The following is a 15,183-nucleotide window of genomic DNA, read 5'->3' as shown; positions in this document are numbered from 1 at the left end:
TGATTTTTAAGATTTTTGATTGAAGAAGAAATGCTGGACAGAGTTTAGCTGAGGCGAAATGGTCCCCCTTGCAATTGGCACATTTTATGGCAGGTGTGCACTCAGTGCTTTCATGTGACCCACTGCAGCGGGCACAGATTGACCAAATTGTTGACATTTGTAACATTGAAATGGGTTAGGTACATAAACCTCTTTCGATGTTAAAATATCCAGCTTTGATAGATGTTGGTATTTTAGATAGGGAAAAAGTAAAGAGATAGGTGTTAGTCTTGATAATTTGGTCATCTTGTTTTCGTGTGAATCGCTTGACAGCTGTTACACCTTGTTTTGTCAGTTCAGTCACAATCTCATCTTCGTTCATGTCAGACAGACATCGGGCTCGGTCTCTTACAATGGCCCGACACGAGTTCAGCGTTCTGTGTACCGAGACAGCAACCTCTACATTTGCAAATTGGATGATTGATAGCAGGTTCAGAGATTGCTGACTTCTTGCACACTCTACAAGTATGGAGCCATTACGCAGGCGGGAGACATTTTCTACTTTGCCACAACAACCATTGATGGCCTTGGAAATGGCAAACGAATTTAATTTTAAGGGTTGGTGATCTGAAGCTTCGATTAGAATGAATGGAGCCCAGGAATCTAATTGTAGATCAGGTTCTTCATCAGAAGAGCTGGTATCTAAGTGGGTTTTTTTTTAACCAGGGTATTTTGTAGACATGAGAGAAAGTGGTTCTGCACCCCTGCTCCCCACCCGCCATGGAGTGTCAACAAGGACAGTGATGTAGTGGAAACCAACTACAAACACCAGGGCTACAGGGGTGTTATACTCCAGCAAATATGACATGAAAAGATATATTTGTCTACTAAATTTATTGCCAAGCTGGTTCTGCCAATAACAATAATTTAGAGACATACAGAATTCAGCGGTCAACATCACCAGATTGGCCCATGAGCCACCGCCTTCTGGCATAGGACTCTAGGCAATATGTTTTACAACAGTTGTGTTATACAAACCAAGCAATACATTTGTGAAAAGCAAAATAGATGCAAATGTAAAAATTGAATGGTTACGCACAGGGCTTGGCGTGACCAGCCGATTGATAGAACCGGGCCCATTCTACCACCCGTCTAGGCGAAGTAAGGGTCGAAGTAGTGTGTTGGGCAAAGGAACACAGTTCAAGGAACCAGTGCCCTCAACTACCAGAATCCCGTCCTCCGCCGACACAGGGGCGCAACCCACGGCAAACAGGTTGCCCAATTCGGTCGCCTTTTACGACCAGCAATGGGGTGCTGTGGAAATATTCTGCCCCGGTTCCACACGGGGGAAGAGCTATTAGCGCTACCCAGCACTCACCACGAGGAGGTTGCTCTTCACGAGTGCCTCACAGTTAATAAATTAGACTGATGCTCGACACAATTTGAATGTAATGCTTCTGTTGAAAATAAACTAAGTGTGTCGTTCATGGGAGCTGTTTTGATCTATGTTCAACTCCATTTTCTTGTTTTGCACCACGCTGTGCTATTTGATCTGCTTACGAAAACTGCTTACCTGTGCATGAAATCATGCTATTATGCTCATAGCTATGCATAACTCACACTTTTTAGTCCCTTTATATGGCCTAGTTAAATAGTGCAAATTAAAAAGAGGTTCTTGATTCGAATAAAGTAGGTTAAAGTTTGTTCTATTAAGTACTATAAAAGGAGAGAAATACCCAGCATTCAACATATCTCTATCTTGTCTGCAAACTGGTAAGTATTAGCTATGTTATATTCATCCTCCTAGTTCATAAAATACACCCCTGTGAATGCCCGCCAGAATTGGAGCTTGTCATATGTGTATTGCCACGTCACGTTCTAAAAGGCGCCGCAAGTTACTAAGCAGATTTGCTTTCTATTTAATTCTGACAAAATGACAGATTTAATTTTTTTATTACCATGCATGTGGGGTTCATCTTAGTGGTAACCGTCTGTGTTCTGCACCATTGTGGGTTTTCCATATAATTGCTGACATGCGGCAATGTTGTGATATAACTACAGGAGTATGTGCATTGTTGTTGAAGTTATAACTTCTATGCACAGCACTGCAAGATGACCCTGGAAGTACCTCAAGTCAAATATGCCAAAAGCCATGAAGTCAGAATGTTTGGTAACTGTAGGTTTGCCAAAAAAAGACCGAGATGCTCATGTGCAATTTCAGAGGAATAAGTTGTGTTTAATGACGTGCAGCCCGTTTTTATGTTGTGTCGACTGTTATAATCTGATTATTATATTATTCTAAAACTAGTTTTACAATTATAATCTGTGATATTTTGCTAGTTGTTGTACTGTCCTTCGACGACAGGTCTTAATATATTATATAAATACATAACTTGCTCAAGTCATGATATGGCTGAAATAATGCCGATGTGACTCTAAATTTTAACTCACTCACGAATGACGTGCATGAATACACTGAATCACTATCAACGGAAACTACAACACAACTTTTCTTCTTATTAATGGAAACGTGAATACAAAATAGAAAACCAAACCGTTATTTCTTATTATAGGTACATTAGGAGACGAGTATAGAATGCTTATCATACCCAAATATTCCCTTTTGTCACCAAATGGGTTGTTTTGTTAATGATAACTTTTCGTTTCTTTTAGTGAAAATCAGGATGAAACATCTGTTTGCTGTAGTGTTGGTCGCATTGGTGTTGGCTGTTGCACAGGCCACCTATCAGCATGGAAAGGGTTATCGTGGTTATAACAAATATGACTACCCAGGCAAGAAGTATGACTATGGCAGATATGATTACCCCAACGAGAGGTATGACTACGGTTACAACAAATATGATTACACCAACGGGAGGTATGACTATGGCAGATATGACTTCCCCTACCAGAAGTACTACTAGGTATGTATCAAATTATGTGTCATTTCTGACGTTTAACGTTTATTCAGTGGAATCAGTGAGTGATATCAAACTTCCATAAAGCTACCCTTTTATCATGGTATGGGGGGACTGTCTGCGTAGTTTTGTGGCTAGAACGTCTACACGGAGAGGGGAACGTCAGTTGTTCGATCCTCTGGCCGCGCCACACCAACATACGTTAACCTGTTGCTTCCCTTACCTTGTGTTCGGCATTTGTTCTGGCTTTCGGGCTGATCAGCTCGTCTCAGGGTATAGTCCACACTAATACCCATTTTAATGTGCTAGCCTACTGAGATACCATGTCGCAGTTTTCGCATGAATCACTTAGACACAGTATACTGACTGCTAGCCCACCAGTCCTTGCTTTATCGACCCGTGAATATTCCAGGGTAGAATAGGTCTTCAGCAACCCATGCGTGCCGTAAAAGGTGACTATGCTTGTCGTAAAAGGCGACTGACGGGATCAGGTGTCTGGTCCAGACTCGATTATTTACAGACCGCCGTCATAAAGCTGGAATATTGCTGAGTGCGGCGTTAAACAACCAACCAACAAACCTACCAACAAACCAACCTTGCTTTATCCCCTTAATGTGAGGTGAGGTGAAATGGGGTTTATCGTCGCGTCCAAGATATATAAGATTATTCACTTATATAGCGACGTGCATGCACGTGTAAGTATGTGTGTGGCTGCTTGTACTAGTCCGCACTGATGCCGATTTATAGGGTTAGCTCACTGAGATACCATGCCGCAGTTTAACATGAATACCAAACTCAGACACAGTATACTTACTCCGAGCCGACCAGTCCTTGTTTTAGCCCCTTAATGCCGAGCGCCAGACAGGGTAACAACAAGTACCATCTTTTAACGTCTTTTGGTATGACGTGGTCGGGGATCGAACCCCGGACCTCCCGCTCTCCGGACGGACGCTCTACCATTAGACCACGGAGGCGGTCTATCCCCTTAATGACATGCACCAGGCATTGTAACAACATGGTTTGAACCGACGACCTTCCTCTCTCCGGGCAGACGCCCTGTTCAATTGACCACGGCGGCGGTTGAGCACTTCAAATTTATTGTGCATGTGGCTAAATAAAATACGCTGTTAAAACTCTTTCAATGACCTTGTTACTTCACATGTCTTTTTTAATTACGCCAACTATCATTTTGTTATGTTCTTATGTTATATTTTAAATTGATATTTGAACCTACATTTTATATTATGTCTTATTTTCTAAAAATAACATAGATTTTATATTTCGAGAGAGAGATGTTCTGTGAGTTTTGATCTGTTGTCAATATCCAGCAAGCACCTAGAAATCTACGACATTGTATCCGTATATATAGGGTATAAGTTATACTGGCAGGTAGCAATTAATCAAAACATAAAATCCTTAGTTAGAAACTGAGTGTTAGGGTGCATGTTTAAAGACTGCTATGATATCAAACACCACTGAACTGTGCAGCGTGCATTCTCTTTATTGCCTACATCATAAAATCGGCGATACACGAGACGTCACCCAGATATGGACATAAAGTATATACCTCTTCTTATTTTTCAGTGTTCTTCATTGAGGGAATGTACATGCTGAAGAATATCCGATGAACAATAAATCACCACAGCATTTATCCGTTTTCAGTTGACTCTATGATTAGGTGCACACTTACCATTCACATGTTTACCATTAATTTGGAGATATGGGATTGGAATGGCCCTTCAATGTAAGACGAGGCATTTGCGTCCACGACGTCCACGTGTCATCTCACAACTTCATTTAAATTAGAGTAACGAAGCTAATACTTAACGCAATATTTCAGCCATATCGTGACGAGAAGTTACATAGAAATAACTACACGAGTGTCCGTCAGATACCCGTGATCTTACAACGAGTTGTTTCAAAACGTATATAACGAGCGACAGCGAGATAGATACTCTTTGTAACAATATATTGGAACATCAATGGTATCTGACAGGCACGAGTGTAGTAATCTGTTTCTTAAACACCCAAATTCGCCACTTTTTAACTTCGAATCGATGTATTTTGTTCATTCTGATGATCGCATTAGCGCATTAATACATAACACCACTGTCATAAGTGACGTCATCCTATGTACTGCTTACTACTCATCAATAATGTGACCCTACACAAAAAGGTTTCGCCATATCTGAGGATTATCAAAGCGATGATGATAATGCAAACTAGACAAAAACAAAGAACAGGCTGGATGCCGAGTTGAAAGTGTACACCTTAAAGAAATTACCACCAAATATTTACAACAATGTTTACTTCCGTATGACATCACTACCGGTCAACGACTTTTACAAAATTGACGTGTTCACTGACAACTTTACGCGTTATTTCCAGAGGAAGAATTTCGTTGATTGAGGGATCGTATATACATAACTATGTCACGTAAGTAATCAGAAACATTCTGACCATCTGTGTACTGTTATTTGTTTTACGTGTTTTTCAATGTGAGTGAGTGAGTGAGTGAGTTTTGTTTTACGCCGCTTTTAGCAATATTCCAGCAATATCACGGCGGGGGACAACAGAAATGGGCTTCACACATTGTACCCATGTCGGGAATCGAACCCGGGTCTTCGGCGTGACGAGCGAACGCGTTAACCACTAGGCTACCCGACCGCCCCTTTTTTCAATGTAACAAAGAGAATATGTCTGAAACACAGATAACTACCATCGTCGTTGTGCGTGATTTAGGGTCAGTCATGGCGTCACACAGGAGGGAAACCACATCATTGTAATGTATATATTTTCAATTCCATAATTCGTGCAAAGAGATTCTTCCCGTGAATATTCCCAAACGCGTGATCGAGCCAATGTATTCAACAATTAGACGAAAATACCTCTAAAAATGCGACACAGTGTAAAATGGGTTTCACCGAAGTGGTAAACGTCTGAGACCTGCATCACTTCGGTCTTTCCTCCCACATTCAGCTGACACGCCGTGATGTAACTGGAATACTCTTAAAAGTGGCGTTAAACACAACTCACTCACTCACTCTAGTTTATTCCCAACAATCTAGGTGTCCGTAGTCCCGTATATCCAAGTTTTTAAGTACCGAGTGAAACGAAGACGAGTAGTCCCCATACATTGGAAATGCTGAATACTGCATGTCTAGGCTCCGCCAACACCTCTAAATGATCTTATCCCGACCACGAACCTTTCTCATAACCTTTGTTGTTGTTGTTGCTATACGTGCTTAAGAGGTCGCCAAGCAATTTCGGCTGACCTGTTCCTCTTTGTAGTGTGAGTAGGGTACACATATAGGTCATCATCAAAATTTGTACCCCTTTTGGTCCTGTTGAATAAAAAAAAAAAATTGAAAATAAAAACTTTTAGTGATTTAACAAGAAACATCTAAACAGTTGGGTAAATTATGCCAACACAAACAAACATAATTTTGAAATATTTCAAATATACTGGAGAATCAGTGGAAATCTATATATCATCCTTGGTGTAACCATTATAGTAACCGATCTTTTGCAGAGATAAAAAATAAAAACAATATTTCTTTCGGTTTATTATTGTAAAACTAATATTTTACTTCTGCTTAGAAAAGAAAAAGAATCTCACTTTAATATCACCACGTTTTAAACATTTAGTGATTTCAAGGGACCTGAGTTCGGGTGTTTTCATAAATTTAAGTGTTCATGTGAGTTAAAGTTGTAATTACAATGGAAGAAGACATGTTTTACCCATTAACCCTATCTTCACAGTTATTACTTGCTGACTTGTGATAACACCAGGGACATAATAAGTAACACCAAAGACATTAAGCTTCATCTAACCCTAACTAAGAATGTTTTTTAAAGTAATACAAATTTAAGTGTTAATTTGATTAAAGAGTTGTAATGTCAATGTCACAAGACATGTTTAACCAACTTTATTTTCAGTTGAATCAAAAACAATTTTCTCCATGGAAGACAGGAATTGATATGATAAGAGTGCATTGAATTTCATTTACCTTCTTTCTTTCTATTTAAAGATAGATAAATCTTACACATAATTAAACAAATGGTTACACCAAGGACAGGAATCCTTTAGACAGGCATGCTTTGGTTATTTTTTATTATTTGAATATAGAAAAATAGAGGAAACTGATGTTTATTTTAAAGATTCTAATCTCATTAGTAAAATATCATGTATATGACATAAAATCTGAAATATGTTCACTGAAAAGTGCATTCAGTGTCTATTGACAGTGATATTTCAACAATTTCAGACTATATACAACTACACCACAAGCAAATAAAGCACTGTCAAGGTAAATGTTCGATGTTAAATTGGTTCCCCACTGAAATATTAGGGATGAAATTTGAGGGCTCAAACTATATGAAAGATAGACATTACTGACATAAAAAGGGTAGATATTTTGATAATGACCCATATGCGTTGCGAGGTTTAGTATTTATGGAATTTCTGTTTTTGTATTTATATGATTTCTATTTTCGCATATTGATATGACTTCATTTTTATCTTTGACTGCACTGATAATATGCGTTCGAGTAGCTGTCCATCCCTCAGAAATAGAGTTACTTTGGCCTTCGCGGTTGCATCTCTTGTCTTTAGGAGATGTACGACAGATAGCAGATCTAACTGCAATTCCTGTTTAACCGAGCCCGGGCTGGGGAATGGTCTTGACACTCCAGTTACAAGTGATCAATAGATTTAGGATTTAGGATTGCAAGCTGGACATACCTTGTCATAGTGCATTTGTGACCGAGTTTGAGGCGTGACATGGCTATTTCAACTTTCCTTTCATTTGAGTATGAGAACAGCTTTTGGTGGATCTTGCGTTGAATTTTGTGTACCATCTGCTGATATTACTTGCGTCCCACTAGGCTTGCCATCTTTGGGCTATGGAGGCTTTGATTTTGATTTTTATCTCTAGTTTACTAAAGGGATTAGGCTGTATTTCCGCTTTGTCTAGGGCTAGTTTCGCCAGTGTGTCTGCCTTTTTATGTCCATGAATATCTATGTGAGACGGGATCCAACACAGCTCCTCCTGTTGATCTTGGCCCAAAAGTTGTGTATATTCGTACACAAATATTATTGACCGTGATTGGCCTGGAGTTGGAGTTTCTGCCGCCGATGGCTTGAAATGCACTTAACGAGTCTGATGGGATGACTCCCTTTGCTTCCCGTAGTTCCGGTATGCATGATGAATTTCCTCCAATTCAGCAGTGAATACTGACAGACCATCAGGCAGGCGAACCGATGTCCTTGGGGTTTGGAGCTATGGTTATGGATCCCGTAACCAGCAGTGTTGTTGATAGGAATCTTGGATCCATCAGTGTATAAATGGGCCCAGCTGTCCCAGGTTGTTTGAATTTTAGTGATAGCTACTGATCGTAGTGGGATTGTTTTTTTAGTGACTTCTGATGTTAATGTTTCTACTTGTAGTGCTTCTAGTAAAGTGTCTCTTGCTACACCTTAGGGCTTTGTATTGTATTCTGTCGAGGTGGCTCAAGACATTATTTGATGCTGAGTGAAAGGCCTCACAACCATAGTCTATTTTTGATCTGATGAGTGATTTGTAGAGGCTTTGTAAAGAGTTGGACTTATAATGCTGCCTTGAAGCGTACCATTGTCCAATGACAAAGGATCAGATTGATTGTTCCTATTTTAACTGATAGCGACCGGTCCTGCAAGAAACTGTCTATGAAGTTTGCTATGTTCCTTCTACTCCATTTTGTGTTAGTTTCGTAAGGAGTTCGTCATAAAACATCATGTTGAAGGCTGTCGATAACCATTGTCATGACATTGTCCATTATATATCATTGATCTGTGGAAATGTAAAGCCAATAAAATAAATGAGACGACCACTGCTGTCTATCACTCAATCAGCAGGAGAAGAGGCGACCCAGACATGGAATGCATGAACCGGTTGAGTGACTTCTTTCTATCAGCGTGACAGGGGTACCCAGAGAGACAGAAAGCATAAAAATTCCTAAAGATATCCTATCTACATGGGATTAAGTATCCACAAACAATTTCCTCTGATAATAAACTCATACCTTTGATATCCCCAAGAAGCAATAAATCAGAGACCCTAGTGTGATTCTGTCTACGTGGTAACACCGGGTGATAATTCATTTCCAATATCCTCATGTAATTAAATGTGTTTGCAGTGGAGACACGTATTATTAGAATTTACTGTGGTTAGCTCAGAGATATACTTATCAAGACTGAGTTATTTATTCCAGAGAAGGGGCTTTTGTATGTATTAATTTCACATTTAATCAGGGGATTTGTCTGATGACATAAAGCAGCCCAAGAGCCTACCTGTTCTTAAGGCATTATAATACCTTTATCGTGGTTAATGTTCACTTATATAAGAATAAACGAAATTCTAATGTGATAATGCTGTTTTCTCGTTAAATATATAGGATATATTAGTGTCACAATCTTTTCCATATCTAACATACATAGTATACATTATTTGATAGCATACACGGTAGTATTTAATATGACTACTCTTACACACTCTGTATGGCTCCAATTTAAAACAATTCCATCACAGTTAATAGTGAGTGAGTGTGTGAAATTTAACGTCACATCGGCAATATTTTAGCCATAACGTGACGAAACAGTTATAACAATTATATTTTGATTAAATTAAAAAGCTGTCAACGATGGACAGTGAGATAACTAGAGTATCACAGTTTCGATTTTAAAACTAGTTGAGAACAGTTAAAAGAATACATTTTCATTCAACAATACAATAATAAAAAGGGCTATAGATCACCAGCAGCCAAAGTGAGGCCACCTCACTAGGGACCCTGGGGACTTACATTACTTTTGCTACCTGCACGGCTCCCCAGCAGGATTTACACCAACACTTCAGCTGCTGGTGATGGGATGCAATTAAGCCAACAATTAAAATAAACAAATATACTACGTTTAAAACCGATGTAAGAATAAATGTACTTGGAATGATGTGGTCTTACATATCCTCTTAGGGGGACAATAATTTTACGCTACATGTACTTCAACCCCCTTTGAGGATATAGCCACTAACAATCTAAGTTACATATTATACAGTACCAACTATAAAATATAGCTATGTACACAAATCAAATTTATCAATAAGTTCAATTTCTTTTAAAAAGCCTAAAATTAAATGAGAATTGATTCTATTAAAAAGATCCGTCATTGATGATGATTTGAAATATTTATCCCTTGTGATGGAAAAATCAACACAGTCAAGCAGGACATGCTTGACCGTGATTCTTTCATCACAAGGGATGCAGAATGGAGGATCCTCACCTTTTAAAATATATTCTTGAGTATAACGTGAATGGCCAATACGACATCGTCGTATTATGACCTCTTCAAATCTGGACTGACAGCCCAAGTAGGTGTAGCAAATAGTTGGTTTAAGTTCATGTAATTTATTTATACCTACTTGAGTGTCCCACTTCTTTTGCATAAGATCATGGATGTAAGATCTAATCACAGGTTTATAATCAGTGTATGGTATAAGAAGTGGTGTCACAGATTTGTTGAGTGCTACTTTAGCAGCAGCATCGGCCATTGTATTACCAATGATACCAACATGGCTTGGTAACCAACAAAAGGCGATGTCGTACTGGCCAGTAGCAAGATCATTATGTAGTTCAATTATTTCACGTAAAAGTGGATGTTGACAAGATATGTTATTAATTGCCTGAAGACAGGAAAGTGAATCAGAAAAGATAATGAACCGTTTATGTTTAGATTGGGTATTTATATATTTGAGAGCAGTTAATATTCCCTGTGATTCTGCTGTAAAAAGTGAAGATTCATCTGGTAATCTAGTTGATATTGTTCTAGATCCAATGATTGTGGCGCTGGCAACAGCGTCATCATCCTTGGATCCATCTGTAAAAATAGATTTGTAAGTATTATATGTGTTCCTTAATTCATTATATTGTTGTTGATAAATTAGTTGATTGGTGTCAGATGTCTTCAGTTTAGCTAAAGTTGGGTCCACCTCTGGATGTACTAACTGCCATGGTGGAGAAGAGAAAAGCTGAGTGGGGGCTATATTACCAAGGTTTATTTTAGCAGCAGAAATATCTGCTTGTAGTCGTATCCCTAGTGGTGGAAGAAGAGAAGATTTTGTTTTGTAGAGATTACAATAAAGGGGATACAAACACAGTCATATGCTGGATTGGAGCTTTAGAACGTAATTTAGAGATATATTGTAGAGCTAATTTAATGCGACGGTGTTTTAGGGAAGGCTCGTCAGCTTCCACATACAAACTATGAACAGGCGAAGTTCTGAAGACTCCAAGGCAAAGCCTCAGGCCCTGATGATGAATGGTATCAAGTAATTTTAAATTGCTCTTACAAGCCCCACCATATATGATGGAGCCATAATCAAGTTTAGAGCGGTAAGTGTTCGATATATACTAGCCACTTAAAGAAACTCTGCACGGAGAAAATATAGATATAAGGGCACACCGTCCATATATGAAAGATAGGATTGAACACAGCAATTATTGGAGACATTCAAACGCTCATGCACGTGCCATGCGATATGACGTCATTGATGGGGGCCTATGGACGTGCAATGTGTTACTGCACGTGCATGCTATGCAGCTGTACACAGCATGTGCAACTCAAAATTCGATGTCTCTTTGGAAAGCATGATCTGTGGTCATTCAAAAATTCAAAACTTCTCAGGCGCAGACACAAGCATATCACAAGCAAATCATGCCAAGATTGACAGCTGCACAGCGTCATGAAGCCATTGGAATTATCCGAGCGGGAATGAGGTAACAACAGGTGGCAACACATTTCCAATGCCATCGTAACACGATATCGGCATTGGTGAGGCGTTATCAGAACACAAATGACGTTCCCGACCACCCACGTTCAGGACGTCCCCGAGTAACGACGCCAAGACAGGACAGATGGATTCGAGTTACACATCTCCGACACAGGTTCCAAACGGCAGTAACGACGTCCCAGACAATTCCTGGACTGCGCCGTATCCATCCCAACACTGTCAGGAATCGTTTACGTCAGTACGGGATTCGACCACGACGCCCTGCCATACGTCCCATCCTGACACACCGTCATCGAGTCAACCGTCTAAGATGGTGTCGAAATCATGTTCGCCAACCTCGAATATGGTGGAGAACTGTTGTCTTTACAGATGAATCGAGGTTCAACATTTCCCACAGTGACAGGCGCCAACGTGTCTACCGGCGTTTGGGAGAACGTTATGCACGCAACTGTATTGTGGAGAGGAATCGTTTTGGAGGTGGCTCTGTGATGATTTGGGGTGGGATAACAGCACGGCACCGAACCCCTTTGGTGGTTGTTCAGGGCAATCTCACCGGTGTTGGCTACAGATTCTGAGGCCTGTGGTCATTCCTTTCCTGCAACGTCATGGTCCGGGATTGACATTTCAACAGGACAACGCTCGTCCTCACACGGCTAGGGTCGCAATGGATTTCCTCCACCATAACAATGTCATGTTACTGCCATGGCCTGCAATTTCTCCAGATCTCTCCCCAATAGAGCATGTGTGGGATGATATGGAGCGCCGTCTGCGTCGTCTTCCACATCCTCCAGATGACGCCCGTGACTTGGCACAGGATTTGAGGAGGATATGGCAGGCCATATTAATAAATCTAGGGCCTTCAAACATTTATTCTTTAAGTATTTAATGTGGGGCAGAAAGGTCAAATGTTGATCGAAAATTAGACCTAAGAATTTGGCCTCCTTTACAACTTTAATGGGAGTGTTATCTAAAATAAATTCTGGATCTTTATTGGGTTTATATTTTCTACAAAAATGTATACAGTTGGTTTTAGATTTTGAAAATTTAAAACAATTTTCGAGACACCATTTCTGGATTTTATTTAAACATAGCTGTAGTTGCCTTTCAATAGTATGCATGTTTTTGCCACGACAAAAAATATTAAAATCATCCATGAAGAGCGATCCATCAATTGAATCATTTAAAACTTTAGACAAACTATTTATCTTAATACTAAACAATGTGACAGACAAGATGCTTCCTTGTGGGACACCCTGATCCTGATTATAATGATCAGACAGGGTAGAACCCACGCGGACCTGAAATTGCCTGTCAGTTAAAAATTCGGATATACATTAAGGGAAACGGCCTCGTAATCCAAAATCATGTAAATCTTTTAAAATACCATGTTTCCATGTAGTGTCATATGCTTTTTCTAGATTGAAAAAGATAGACACTGCATGTTGTTTATTTATTATGGCATTTTTAACAAATGATTCCAAGCGAACCAAAAGGTTGATGGTACTTCTGTATTTCCGGAAACCACATTGTATATTAGTAATAAGATTATCAGATTCCAGGTACCAAACGAAACGATTGTTTATCATGCGTTCCATGGTTTTGCAAACGCAGCTTGTCAATGATATTGGTCGGTAATTTGATGGGTCAGTATGATCTCGACCGGGCTTGGGTATCGGGACAACTATAGCATCACGCCACGAAGGAGGGAACTTCCCTGAGGTCCAAATGACATCAAAAATATTCAAAAGTGTTTCTAAGGATGATTCTGGTAAGTGCTTCAGGAGTTGATAATGTATGTAATCAGCTCCTGTAGCAGTATCGTGAGCTTGTCCAAGGGCAGTGTGGAGTTCATGAATAGAGAATAGTTCTTTAAAATCTTCCCCATTATCTGAATTATAATTTATAGGTTTCTTTTCTTGCTTATTTTGATACTTTTGGAATTGAGGTACATAGTTAGATGAGGAAGAGTGTTTAGACAAAGTTTCACCAAGTTTATTAGCAATATCTGATTTATGAGTTAGTAGTTGGTCCCCATTTTTAAGATGGTGAATACTAGATTTAGTGCTTTTACCTTTGATTTTTGGACCATATTCCATACCTTGGACATGGGCGTCCTTGAATTTATTTTTGACACATAATTTCGCCAAAGATTGGCGTTTACTTTCTTAAAATGTACGCCGTGCTTTTGCGTTTAAGATTTTAAATTTATTTAAGTTATGGACCATAGGATTGCGGCGGAAATAATGCTTCGCCTTTTTCCTCGCCTTCCTAGTTCGCTTGCAGTCATCGGTAAACCATGGTTTACGTATGTGTGGAATTGCAGAGGACTTGGGAACACATTCTTCAGCTATTTGGATGAGTTCATCAGAAAAGCATGTTATCGGCTCAGGAATGTCAGTAAAGTGATCAGGAGAGTGAGTGAGTGAGTTATGGTTTATAGTCACATCGGCAATATTTCAGCCATATCGTGACTAAATCAAGTTATATATTCATGAAACACAAAACTGAACTATAAAACCTGTCGACAAAGGACAATACAATAACTAGAGTATCACAGATTTTAGTTAAAGCTAGTTTGAGAGTAAATAAAAGAATAAGGTACAATTCAACAACACAATATAAAAACGGGTTATAGATCGCCAGCAACCAAAGTTAGGCCACCACACTAGGGACCGAGGGGACTTATGATGCTTTTGCAACCTGCACGGCTCCCTAGCAGGATTTACACCATCCCTTCAGTCGCCGGCGATTGTAGTCAATATTAACCACCAATTAAAACGAACAAATATACTACGATTAAAAATGTGATAGCTATAAGTTTACTTTGAAAGAAATGGAACTTATGTATCCTCTCCGGGGGATAATAATTTTACTGTGCTTTAACCCCCTTCGAGGATACAGCCACTTACAATCACAGTTGTTAATTTTTATAACAAGTTTAAAACATAGTTTTTATACAATATTAATAATCAAAGTGTTGCAAACAATTCAATATGTTTAAAAAAATATATAATAAAGGGGAGTTGATACTAGTAAAAAGATCCTTAATAGATGATACTTTGAAATATTGATCCCTTGTTATGGAAAAATCAATACAGTCAAGCAGAACACTGTAGGGAATGGTAAGATGGGACATTGGTTTATCAAGAGCTGCTTTAGCTGCAGCGTCAGCTCGTGTGTTACCAGCAATACCAACATGACTAGGCAACCAACAAACGACGATGTCGTATTGGCCAGTAGCAAGGTTATGATACAGTTCTAAAATATCAAGAATTAACGGGTGGTTCGAGTTGACAGTCTTAAGTGCCTGTAGGCATGATAGAGAATCGGAGAAAACGATGAAGTGTTTACATACCGTTTGTTTTTGAATATATGTCAAGGCTGTGTGAAGAGCCTTAGCTTCAGCAGTAAATATTGAGCTGTTATCCGGTAATCTGGAGGAAACAGTTTTTGAACCAATGATT

At 39.3% G+C, this 15,183-nt stretch overlaps 1 long non-coding RNA gene across 1 annotated transcript; it reads left to right on the top strand.

The window, feature by feature from the left end:
- Positions 1-1,718: 1,718 nt before the first annotated feature.
- LOC124142850 lies at positions 1,719-4,546 on the top strand. Its single transcript, XR_006862215.2, has 3 exons — positions 1,719-1,752; positions 2,653-2,903; positions 4,482-4,546. It is a non-coding gene; the product is annotated as an uncharacterized LOC124142850 (long non-coding RNA).
- Positions 4,547-15,183: the final 10,637 nt, after the last annotated feature.

This window comes from Haliotis rufescens, unplaced genomic scaffold, assembly GCF_023055435.1.
Source record: "Haliotis rufescens isolate VD_foot unplaced genomic scaffold, xgHalRufe1.0.p SCAF_59, whole genome shotgun sequence".
NCBI lineage: Eukaryota > Metazoa > Mollusca > Gastropoda > Lepetellida > Haliotidae > Haliotis > Haliotis rufescens.
The sequence above is the reverse complement of the archived record's forward strand: the minus strand, read 5'-3'. Positions and strand labels throughout refer to the sequence as shown.